Raw genomic sequence first — 11,380 nt, forward strand, 5'->3', positions numbered from 1 at the left:
CTCCTGCCTTGGGGAATTCATGGGTCCTTCTGCCTAGATCACCTTCCTGTCAGGAGGTAGTTCTCTCATTTCCTTGAGGTATTTATTCAACTGACACCTTTTTCAGCAGGACCCTCTGTGTCTAGTATTTCACCCTGTCTAGTATTTCACACCCCCTCCCCCAATTCTTCTATCCTCTCCAAGATGTATTTCCTTTTTTTCCCCATTCATTATTCTCTACCATAGTTTCTATTTCCATTATCTTTGTCAGTCCCACCACTGGACCATTAAGCACCAAGATCACAGTGATCCTTGTTCCTTTTGTTCACTATTGGACCTTCCAGGTGTAGACTGTGTTGTCTCACTCTAAATGCTCCAAAAGTTTTTACTGAATGATTCAATGAATCAACATCACTCCTTCTTTATTATGAACGTTTTATAATTTTGTACTTTACACTTACATCTATGATCCATTTGGGTGAATTTTTGTATAAGTTATGAATTTAGGTCAAGTCTTCTCTTAATTAATCAATGAACAGATTAATTAAACAATTAATTACTTAGTTCATTGATTACTATTGCATACGAACACGTAATTGTTCCAGTAACACTTGATGAAAGACTATATCCCTTTTTCTGTTAGGTTGGCTATATGTCATTATCAGAAGTTGGGTGAGGATGCTTGTGTATGGGGTCAGTTTCTGGATTCTCTGTTCTATCTCTTGACCTGTGTCTCCATCTTTCTTCACTATCACACTGCCTTGATTACGGGAGGTTTATGTTGAGTCTTAAAATTGTGCAACATGAGTTCTCCAACTTGGTTATTTTTCAGAGCTGTTTGGCTGTTCTAGTTCCTTTGTCTTTTCACACACATTTTAGAATCAGCTTGCCGATATCCACAAAGGAATCCTGGGATTTCGACTGGGATTATGTTGAATCTCTAGATCAAGTTGATAATTGACATCTTACTAGCGAAGCTTCCATGGGTAGATATGGTATATGTCTCCATTTATTTATATCTTCCTTGATTGATCCAGTCAGCCTTCTGTGGCTTTTAGCATACAGATCCTGTGCATGGCTGTTAGATTTAAATGTAAGTATTTCAATGTTTGGTTTGATATTAAATGGTTCTTTAAAAGCTTTTCATATTCTAATTGTTCATTGCATATGTATAAAAATAAAACTGAGTTGTATATATTGACCGTGTATTCTGGGGCTTATTTAATTATGTATGAGTTCTAGAAAACTGATGTATACCCCTTAGAATTTGTTTCATGTTGATAACCCCATGATTTAAGAGTCGCGGCAGTTTTCAGGGCACCTTGATGGCTCCATCAGTTGACTACCAGACTGCTGGGTTCAGCAGCTCAGGTCATGGTCCCATGGTCAGGGGATTGAGCCCCGTGTGGGGCTCTGTGCTAAGCATGGAGCCTGCTTAAGCTTCTCTCTCTGTCTTTCTCTCTGTCTCTTTCTCTCCCCGTCTCTGCTCATTCTCTCTTTCCAAAATACAAATTGAAAAATAAATAAATAAAAGAATCGAGATAGTTTTTATTTTTACTTTTTCCAATCTGAAGGCCTTTTCTATGCCTTTTTGTGAACATGCCACGCTTGTAATCAGGGGAGGTACTGGTGTTTATGTCGATTTGTACACAGAACTGGCAGATTCCTTGCTTTTATTGTCTCCTTCCTTGGATTTCTCCCAAACTTTCCCCAATCAAAATAGGATTGAGAGGGACCCTATTCTAGTTTCGGTTCAAGATGGCTGTGTAGGAAGGCCTTGAACTCAACTCCTCCAAGGTGAAAGAAGATTCCAACTACCTCCAGATTGACCTTAAACTTTCCAATTGATTAACTATTTCTTTCCAGCTTCTCTCCTTCTTTATGATTCTTTATTTTTGAGACAGAGGGAGACAGAGCGCAAGGGGGGGACGGGCAGGGATAGCAGGGGACATAGAATCTGAAACAGGCTCCAGGCTCTGAGCTGTCAGCACAGAGCCCATTGCGGGGCATGAACCCATGAACCATGAGATCATGACCTGAACTGAAGTAGGATGCGTAATTAGCCAAGCCACCCAGGCGCCCCCTCCCCACCCTCAGCTTATCTCTTAATTCAGGATCCTGAAAGCAAAGTATCACTTAATGGGAAGTGAATCTACCGCTCTAGCAATAAGGATTGCCTGAGCCAATAAGACTCCACCCTCAAGCCCAAGACAATGACCAACCTGACCTTAGTGACCACCTGTGTATGCCTACCTCTTTTTGTCCCACATTTTCCTTATATAAACCTGGAAGTATTTTCAGCACGTTAGAGAGAGTCTTTGATGTGAGTCTGCTGCATTTCTGGTGTCAGCTTCTGAATAAATTTCCCATTTGTTTCCCCTCCACTAGTTCCTTTGAATTGCGATCTTGTCAGTAATGGGTAGCCAAAACTCACCTTTTTTGGGTCCCCTGGAGCTAGGTGCTCTTGTTCCTGAAATCCCTGACTCCGTTTCTGGTGAACCAGCCAGAAGGTGTACTTCCAGTTTGTCCAGCTCCCTGGGGATTTCACCCATTGATATAACAATTCCTCCTGAGGAGCTGAGGACTGACTGCACAGATTGTGCCTAACAAAACATAGAAAATTGAAAGACAACAGCAAGACAGAGAGACAGTAACAAAGGAAACACTCACCCCTAACGTTGCCAAGAGCAGCTGGGGAAGGACCAGGAACAGACTACTCTGTCTTTGGGCAGAAAAAAGAAAGAAAGAAAAAAACAAAACACAACCCTGCAGTTTGAAAAGAGCAACTGCCATATAAAAGAGAGCATTAGAACTCTGTCAACGACAGAGGAGCCACAGGAGTTCTATCTGGGTCATAGAGACTGGAGAATGGCAGGGTTACATTTTACATCCACATTTTTTAATGTTTACCTCTTTTTGAGAAGCAGAGAATACAAGCAGATCAGGGGCAGAAAGAGAGGGACAGAAGATTCAGGAAAGGCTCTACACTGACAGCATCAAGCCCAATGTGGTTCTCAAATTCATGAACTGTGAAATCATGACCTGAGCTGAAGTCAGATACTCCATCCACTGAGCCACCAAGCTGCCCCACATTCTCCATCCACCTTAAAAGCATAGACCACAGCAGGGTCCAGTTGCTGTAGCTGGCCTGCTGCCTCAGTAAGTTCCAGGCACACAATACACACCAGCCCCAATTGCACTGGACACACACACACCCATGACATGCTTTCCCCCCTTAAACAATACACTTTAAAGAGGAACTAGCATATAAAAAGAGCCATTCCTGGACTGCAACCCACCTCAGCTCCCACGGCCCCTTCAGGGCACCCTCTCAGTGGAAAGTCCTGGTACACCCTAGTTTATATCCACTTCAGCTTCAACTATATTGGCAAGGTATCCTCTGCATATACAGCCCCTGGTGCCTTCAGCTTGTACCCACTTAGCTTCACCTATCTTGCCCAGGAACCGTCTGCATAGAGAGATCAAGGACAACCTGACCCCCAGACTGCTTACGTTCTAGCCACCCTGTACAGGGCACCTATACACAGCACCCCAGCATGCCTCACCTTGCAATCATTTCAGCTTCAGCTGTCCTGCCAGGGTACCCTCAACACACAGAATCCTAGGACACCCCAGTCTGCATTCACTTCAGCTTTAACTATCCTGACAGGGCGCCTGCTATGTAGAAAGCCCCAGGATCCCCAGTCCATGCAAACCACGGCTTCAGCCAGCCAGCCAATGTCACCAACTAGCACACAGAGTCTACCCAGGGGGACAATCATATATAAGACAATTCCTTCAAGTGTAGGAGGAGTAGCTGCTCTGCCTCATCTATAGAAACAAATGCAGAAAGGTAAGCAAAATGGAGAGACAGGGAAATATGCTCCAAAAGAAAGAACAATAAAAAACCCAGAAAAGAGCTGAAACAGAGGTAAGCATTGTGCCTCAATTAAATAAAGAATATAAATTAATGATGGTCAAGATGCTTGCCGGGCTGCAGAGAAAAGGGAAGAAATAAGTGAGACCCTTAATTAAGAGATAGCAAACACACACAAAATCAGAGTTCAAGAAGATAATAGCTGAAAAGTAAAAAAAAAAAAAAAAAAAAAAAAAAAAAAAACAAACACTAGAGGGAATAACCTGTAGAAGACGGCATGTGGAAGGACATATCAGTGATATAGAAGACAGATAAGGGAAAGCACCCCAAATAAACAGCAGTTGTTCTGTAAGGCCCGATAACTTATTATTCCACATTTAGAAGAGCAAAGGTAGAAATGGTGAACTTTACATGTGTTACTATGGCTATCACGTAATATTATTTGATATCCACGAATTTTAAGCAAATATACAACTTTAGGAAAACAACTTTAGGTTTCTAAGTTTCCCTTTTGCTCTTAAGAAAATATTTTGTCCCTGATATTTTTAGTTTCCCCGAAATGAGCTGCTGTTACTGGCCATAGATAAAACCATGAAAATCCAATGTATATGCAGTCACTGCCCTGTGAAATCAAGTAAAAAGCAGAAGATTGTTTTATGTTTCCTGTCTTAAATTATTTATTGTTATAAGGGTTTTCTGTTTTGGGGAGCCTGGGTGGCTCAGTGGTTGAGTGTCCGACTTTGGCTCAGTTCATGATCATATGGTCTGTGAATTCGAGCCCCACGTCAGGCTCTGTGTTGACAGCTCAGAGCATGAAGCCTACCTCAGATTCCCTCTCTCTCTCTCTCTCTCTCTCTCTCTCTCTCTCTCTCTGCCCCTTCCCTGCTCATGCTGTGTCTCTGTCTCTCTGTGCAAAATGAATAAACATTAAAAACATTTTAAGAGAGTTTTATGCTTATTTATTTTTGAAATATAGAAAGATAGAAAGAGGGAGAGAGAGAGAGTAAGAGAGCACAAGGTCGGATGGTGCAGAGAGACATGGATACACAGAACCCAAGCAAGATTCAAACTCTGAGCTGCAGCGCAGACCCTGATGCTGATGTAGAACTCATGAACCATAAGATCATAACCTGAGCTGAAGTTAGATGCTTAACTGACTCAGCCAAACTTGCACCTAGTTTCTTTCTTTCTTTTTTAAATGTTTATTTATTTATTTATTTATTTTTAAAATTAATTTTTGGTGTGTGTGTGTGTGCGTGTGCGTGTGTGTCTCCATCTGTGTGTGTGTGTGTGTGTGTGTGTGTGTGAGAGAGAGAGAGAGAGAGAGAGCGAGAGAGAGAGAGATGGAGAGAGAAAGAGAGAGAGACAGTGGAGAGAGACAGTGGAGAGAGACAGAATGAATGGGGGAAGGGCAGAAGAGCAGGAAATACATAATCTAAAGTAAGGTCCAGACTTTGACCTGTCAGCAAGGGTCAGATATGGGGCTTGAACTCATGGACCATGAGATCATGATTTGAGCTGAAGGTGAAAGCTTAACCATCCAGGAAGCATCCTCAAATAAGTGTATTTATCTATCTGCTTTCAAACAAGCCAAATTAACAGAGAGATGGCAATCTAATCTTCACACATATGTGTGATGAATAAATTTGTCCATCAGAATGTTTTCAACTAATCACCACCATATCAAAGTTTGAATGGATTTTCACATTATCTGGTTTACTTTCTTAAAATGTTGTCACTTTGCCCTTGTTTAGCTCTCAATCAATAAAAGTAAATAGATTATTTTCTCATCTGATCAATTATCTTTATAGCAACCCTCCACTAGATTCTTCCTATGGAACCATTATTTTGTCCTGCGACCTTTTTTTTTTTTTTTTTTTTTTTGCCATCTGGCCTTATTTGAGTTTTTCTCTACATTTCTAGCATTGGCAAAACTGAGTATCTTGTCTTTGATGCCATGCTTCCAACCATGCTGATGAAATCTTTCACATCATATTACCTCAAGTTCATGGAGATTAGACAAGTTTCATGGCTCCTCCAAGGTTTGTTTGTGGCTTTGAATGGTACAGTACTGGGGAGAATTAGATTAGTCTTACAAAATTTGTTTCCCCAAAGCTGCACTAGCACATACTGATAGTACATATTAGAGTCAATGTCCATATAAATTGGTTACTGAGTGTTACTTAACATGAAGTTTACATACAAGCGAGAAAAAACAAAAAACAAAAAACAAAAAACTCTGGTATTGGGCTCCTGGGTGGCTCAGTTGGTTAGGCCTCCAACTTTTGATTTTGGATCAGGTCATGAGATCATGGTTTCATGAGTTCAAGACCTGCATCAGGCTCTGTGCTCACAGCATAGCGGCTGCTTGGGATTCTCTCTTTCTCTTCCCTCTCTGCCTTTTCCACACACACGCTGTCTGTGTCTCTCTAAAAGGAAATAAAAGTCTTCTAAAAAAAAAAAAAAAAAAAAAAACTTCTGGTCTCATTAATTTATAAGTGACAGGGAAATTGTCAAATGTTGTTTTACAGAGAAAACACAATTCCAGTATACTCTTTATACCGTGCTTAAAACTGTTTATTTTTAATTAATTATTGAACACAAAGTGTTCCTTGCTCTTGAATAAAATCAGTGTTCTGTCTTAGAAGGATACTGTGTGAACAGTACAAAAGAGGCAGGGAGTGAAGACCAATGCAAGCTTGAAACAAATGATGAACGTGGGTAACACCACTGATGTGACTGGCCATATAATTTTATTTATGTTTGCTTGATTTGGGTGTTGTGATTCTTAGTTATTAGGCAATAATAGAGACACTCCTACTGAAATGAGCCCAGCTGGAAATAAGGAATCACCCCAACTCACCTGTCACACGTTGGTAGCCATCTGTGCATCTGGCAATCTGTGGAAAATCCATATCTGCTAATTGAATGAGAAACACGTAATTTAAATCCTTTATCTTACATCGGACCACCATCTCCCTATTCCTGCCTTGGTACCTGCAAGAAGATTCTCTTTCATCTTCCCCTGGAGCATCGTCTACCAAATCTTGCTGGGAATATTTATCTTTCCATCTCTCTGGGAGCCCGATCTCCATCATCTTGCCTAGGAAGGACACCTTGGGACATCCTTCCAGAAAGCATCTTCTCCAGCATTTTGCCTAGGAATGCAAGTCCCTAATCCTTCCAAGAATAGTGGTCCCCTACATCTTTCCTGGGACCTAAATTTCTGTCATCCTGCCTGGGAGTGCCAACTCCATCATTCAGAGAGGAAGCAAGGCCTCCCTCATTCTGCTCTCAGCCACTGTTTCTCTCATTCTGCCTGGTAGCACAGTATCCATCACTCACGTTGAATGGCCTTGAAGGCCATTTCCACCATTTTTCCTGGGAGCAGCATTGTGGTTGTCATGTTTGCTGGCACTGTCTACGTCATCATCCTGGGAGCACTGTATCCTTCATCCTGCATGAATGTGAGGTATCCCTGCTCCTCCTGGGAGGACAGTCTCCTTCATTCTGCTTTCCAGTGTGATCTCTGTCATACTTCCTGGGAGTACAACCTATGATATCTTGTATAGGGGATGAAGTCTGGCATACAGCCTGGTAGCCTGATTTCTTTCATCCTAATTGGGAGCTTCCTGTCCCTAGTCTTTTTTTTTTTTTTTTTTTTTTTTTTTTGGAATGCGATTTTTGTTGTTTTACCTTGGGGTGCCATCTCTGTCACCATGCCTGCAGCTATGATCTCTGTCTTTCATGTTGGAAGCGCCATGTACATCATAATGGTGGCGCGCATGGTATCTTCAACCTGCCTGAGATCACGTTATCCACCATTGCCTGGGGATATGAACTACCTCATCCTGCCTGAAATCACCATGTTGTCATCCTGTGTAGGAGTGCAAAATCTCTTATCCTGTGTGGCGGTGCATTCTCCATCATTCTTTCTGTGAGCTCATCCTTATTATCCTGCCTGAGAGCATGAAATCATTCATCGTACCTAAAAGGGCCTTGCCCTTCATTATACTTTGCAGTGCGATTTCCTTCAATTTTCCTGGGAGCACCATCTACCTTAGCCAGCCTCTGATCATGATCCACATCATGCTCCCCTGGTTTGCTGTCTCTGCTGTACTGCCTCTGAGTGCTGTACCCTTCCTTCATCCTATCTGGGAGCACAATCTCCTTAAACCTGCCTGGGAAGTCAGTCGCTGACATCCTGCCTGGGAGTGCCTTCTATGTCATATTTGCTGGTATCATGTTCCCCATCATCCCGGCTTGGGATACAGTCTCCATCATCTTTCCATGGAGCACCATGTCTATACTCTGGTCTGGCAGCACAATATCTGACATCCTGCCTGCCTAGGAGTCCTGTATCCATCCTCCTGCCTCGAAGGGTCCTCTTCTTCATGATGCCTGGGAATGCAATCCCATAATCCTTCTTACAAGCACGATCTCTGTAATTCTGTCTGAAGGAATACCTCCAATTTATTATCTTGGAGAGCATTCTTGGTCGCCCTGAATGGGATCATTGTCTCCTTTATCCTTTTGGGAACAGATCTCCATCATCTTGCCTTGGAGCTCCCTCTTTCTAGTCGTACCTAGTAGCATGTTCTCCTAATTCCCACCCTGGAGCACAGTCCACAATTCCTACCTGAAAGTGCCTTCTCCTTAATACTGACCGAGAGCAAGAAACCATCGTTATGCCTAGAAAGGCTGCCTCTGTCATCCCGCCAGGGAACACAGTCTCCACCAGCCTGCCTAGGAGCAGTTCTACCTCATTCTGCTTGAGATAGCAATGCCAGTCATAATTAAGAGCTCCAAATGCATCATCCTATCTGAAAGCAAGTTCTGAGACATACTGTCTGGAACACAATCCTTATCATCCTGCCCAGGAGCTCCATTTCAGTCGTCCTACCTGGTAACACAATACCTTTCATCTTGCCTCAAAGCGCCTTATGGTCGTTTACACTGCTAGAGCAATCATCCTCATACTGCCTGGGAGATCTGCCTCCATCATCCTGTCTGGGTGCCAGGGAGAAGGATGTGTTTCATCCTGACCTGGAGTTCTGTCTACGGTTCCTGCCTGGGAGTTCTTTTGTCATCCTTCCTTGGAGGTTTATCCCCACATCTTGCCTAAGAAGTTCATCTCTGACACCCTGCCAGGGAGCATCTTCTCCAGCATCTTGCCTGGGAGCACATCTGTCTCATTCTGCCTTGGTTGAATTTAGGATAATCTCTTTCTTCTTGCCCTGGGACATTTTCTTACAGCCCAGCCTGGAGCACGTATCCCTCACCCTTCCTGGGAGTGTGATCTCCATCATCTTGCCTCAGAATGCCAACTCTGTCATCCTTCCAGCGAACATTTCTGCCAACATCTTCCCTGGGAGCCTGTCTCCCTCATCGTGCCTGGAAGAAGAGTCGCCTCCATCTTTCCTGGGACCTCCAACTCTGTCATCCTGTCCAGGAGCGCCAAATATGTCATGCTGGCAGGAAGCTGAATCTCATTTGGAGCACCGTTTCTTTCATCTTGCCTTGTAGTGCAATATACTCATCCTGCTTGGAAGTCCTTATATGCCTTTTTGCCTGACAGCACCATATCCATCAATCTTCCTGGTTGTGTGGCCACGAGTGAGGGTAGTCACCTTCATCCTGTTTTTCGGCATGCTCTCTGTCTCCCTTCCTGGGAGCAAAATGTACATCATCCTATTAATAGGATCATCTCCAACTTCCAGTCTGGGAGCCTCTTTTCAGTCATCTTACCTGAGAGCATGATTTCCTTTATCGTATTTTGGAGTGCCCTCTCCATCGTCTTTTTTTTTTTTTTTTTTTTTTTTTTGGCGGGGGAGAGGCACATGATTTGTTTTGTTTTACCTGGGAGTGCCATCTCCACTAACCTGCATGGGGCACGATCTCCATCCTTCAGGGTGGAAATGCCATTCTGTCATTGTGACAGGGTGTTTGGTCTCTGCATCCTGCCAGGGAACAGGATATCCACCAACAACTTGGGACACAAACTCCACCATCCTTCCTGAAAGCGCCCTTTTGCTACATGCATAGTAGAGCAATATCCCTTATCCTGTGTAGGAGCACCTTGTCCATCATCCTTTTTGTGAGTGTCATCCCCATAATCCTGCCTAGAGAAGCATATCTTTCATCCTACCTGAGAGAGCAGTGTCCTCATTATCCTGAGAGTGTGATTTCCTTCCACCTGCCTGGGAGTGCCTTCTACCTTTTCCTGCCTCAGAGCCCAATCTCTGTCATGCTCCCTTGGTGCACCATGTCCTTTATCTTGCCTGGTCATATGATCTCCTTCAACCTGCCTTGGTCTCAGTCATCAACATCCTGCCTAGGAGCACCCTTTAAGTCATCCTTCCTGGTATGCTGTTCCCTGTCATCCTGCCTCAGAACGCCATCTCCATCTGTTGCCAGGGATCACCGGTTGCCCCATCTCCTTCCCCTGTCTTGGACTCAGTCTCTGACATCCTGTGTGGGAGCACCTTCTACATCATCCCTCCTAGTATCCTTTTCTCCATCATGCTGCCGTGGAATGCCATCTCCATCATCCTGCCATTAAGTCTGTATGCGTCCTACTGCCTTGGGAGCAGTATGCCTGTCATCCTGTCTTCCTAAAAGTACTGAGTACGTCCTCCTTCTGGGAAAGGCCATATCCTTTATCATGCCATGGAAATCAATCTCCCTCTCATGATTGGAAGCATGTGTTCTGTCATTGTGGCCTGAGGAAGATCTCTGACATATGTTCTGGGAGAGTGATCTCAGTCTTTTTGCCTGGGAGAATATCATCTCTGTTCTCCTTTTGGAAATCTAATTCACGTCATTTTGTCTGGGAACATCATCATGGTCATCCTTTATGGGAGTATAAACTCCCAATCCGCACCATGCAGCACAGTCCAGTTCCTGCCGGAGAGTCACTTCTGTGTCATAGTGACTGGGAGTGATAAACCCTTGTCCTGCCTTGAAAGGCTGTATATGGCATCCGCTCAGGAAGCACTATCTCTGTCATCTCGTCTAGGAGAATTTCCCCCTCATCTTGCCTGTTATAGTGATTGTCTTTCACATGCCTGGGGACTCCAAGTCCATCATCCCGCCTAGAAGCATGTTCTCTGACATGCTTTCTGGAACATGGTCTCTTTCATCCTTCCTGGGATCACTGTTTCAGTAATTCTCCCTGGTAGCACAATATCACTCAGCCTGTCTTGTAACAAACACCTTATGGTCTCTTACCCTGGTAGAGTAATCGTCGTTGTCCTGCCTGTGACCAATGTTACCATCACCCTGCCTAGGAAGACCACCTCTGTCATCCTGCCAGAGATCATCTTCTCCACCACCTTGCCTGGGAGCACATCTCTCTCATCCTGCCTGGACGTGTGATCCCCTTCTTCTTGCCTGGCACCCCCATCTCTGTCATCAGGTCTGGTAGCACCAACTCTGTCATCCTGGTAGGAAACACAACCTATCTCTTTCTTCCTTGGAGCGGTGTTTCTCTCATCATGCCTGGGAGTGCATTATCCCTTATCC

Source organism: Panthera onca (genome assembly GCF_046562875.1).
Source record: "Panthera onca isolate mPanOnc1 chromosome Y unlocalized genomic scaffold, mPanOnc1 haplotype 2 h2.ChrY_unloc_5, whole genome shotgun sequence".
Lineage (NCBI taxonomy): Eukaryota > Metazoa > Chordata > Mammalia > Carnivora > Felidae > Panthera > Panthera onca.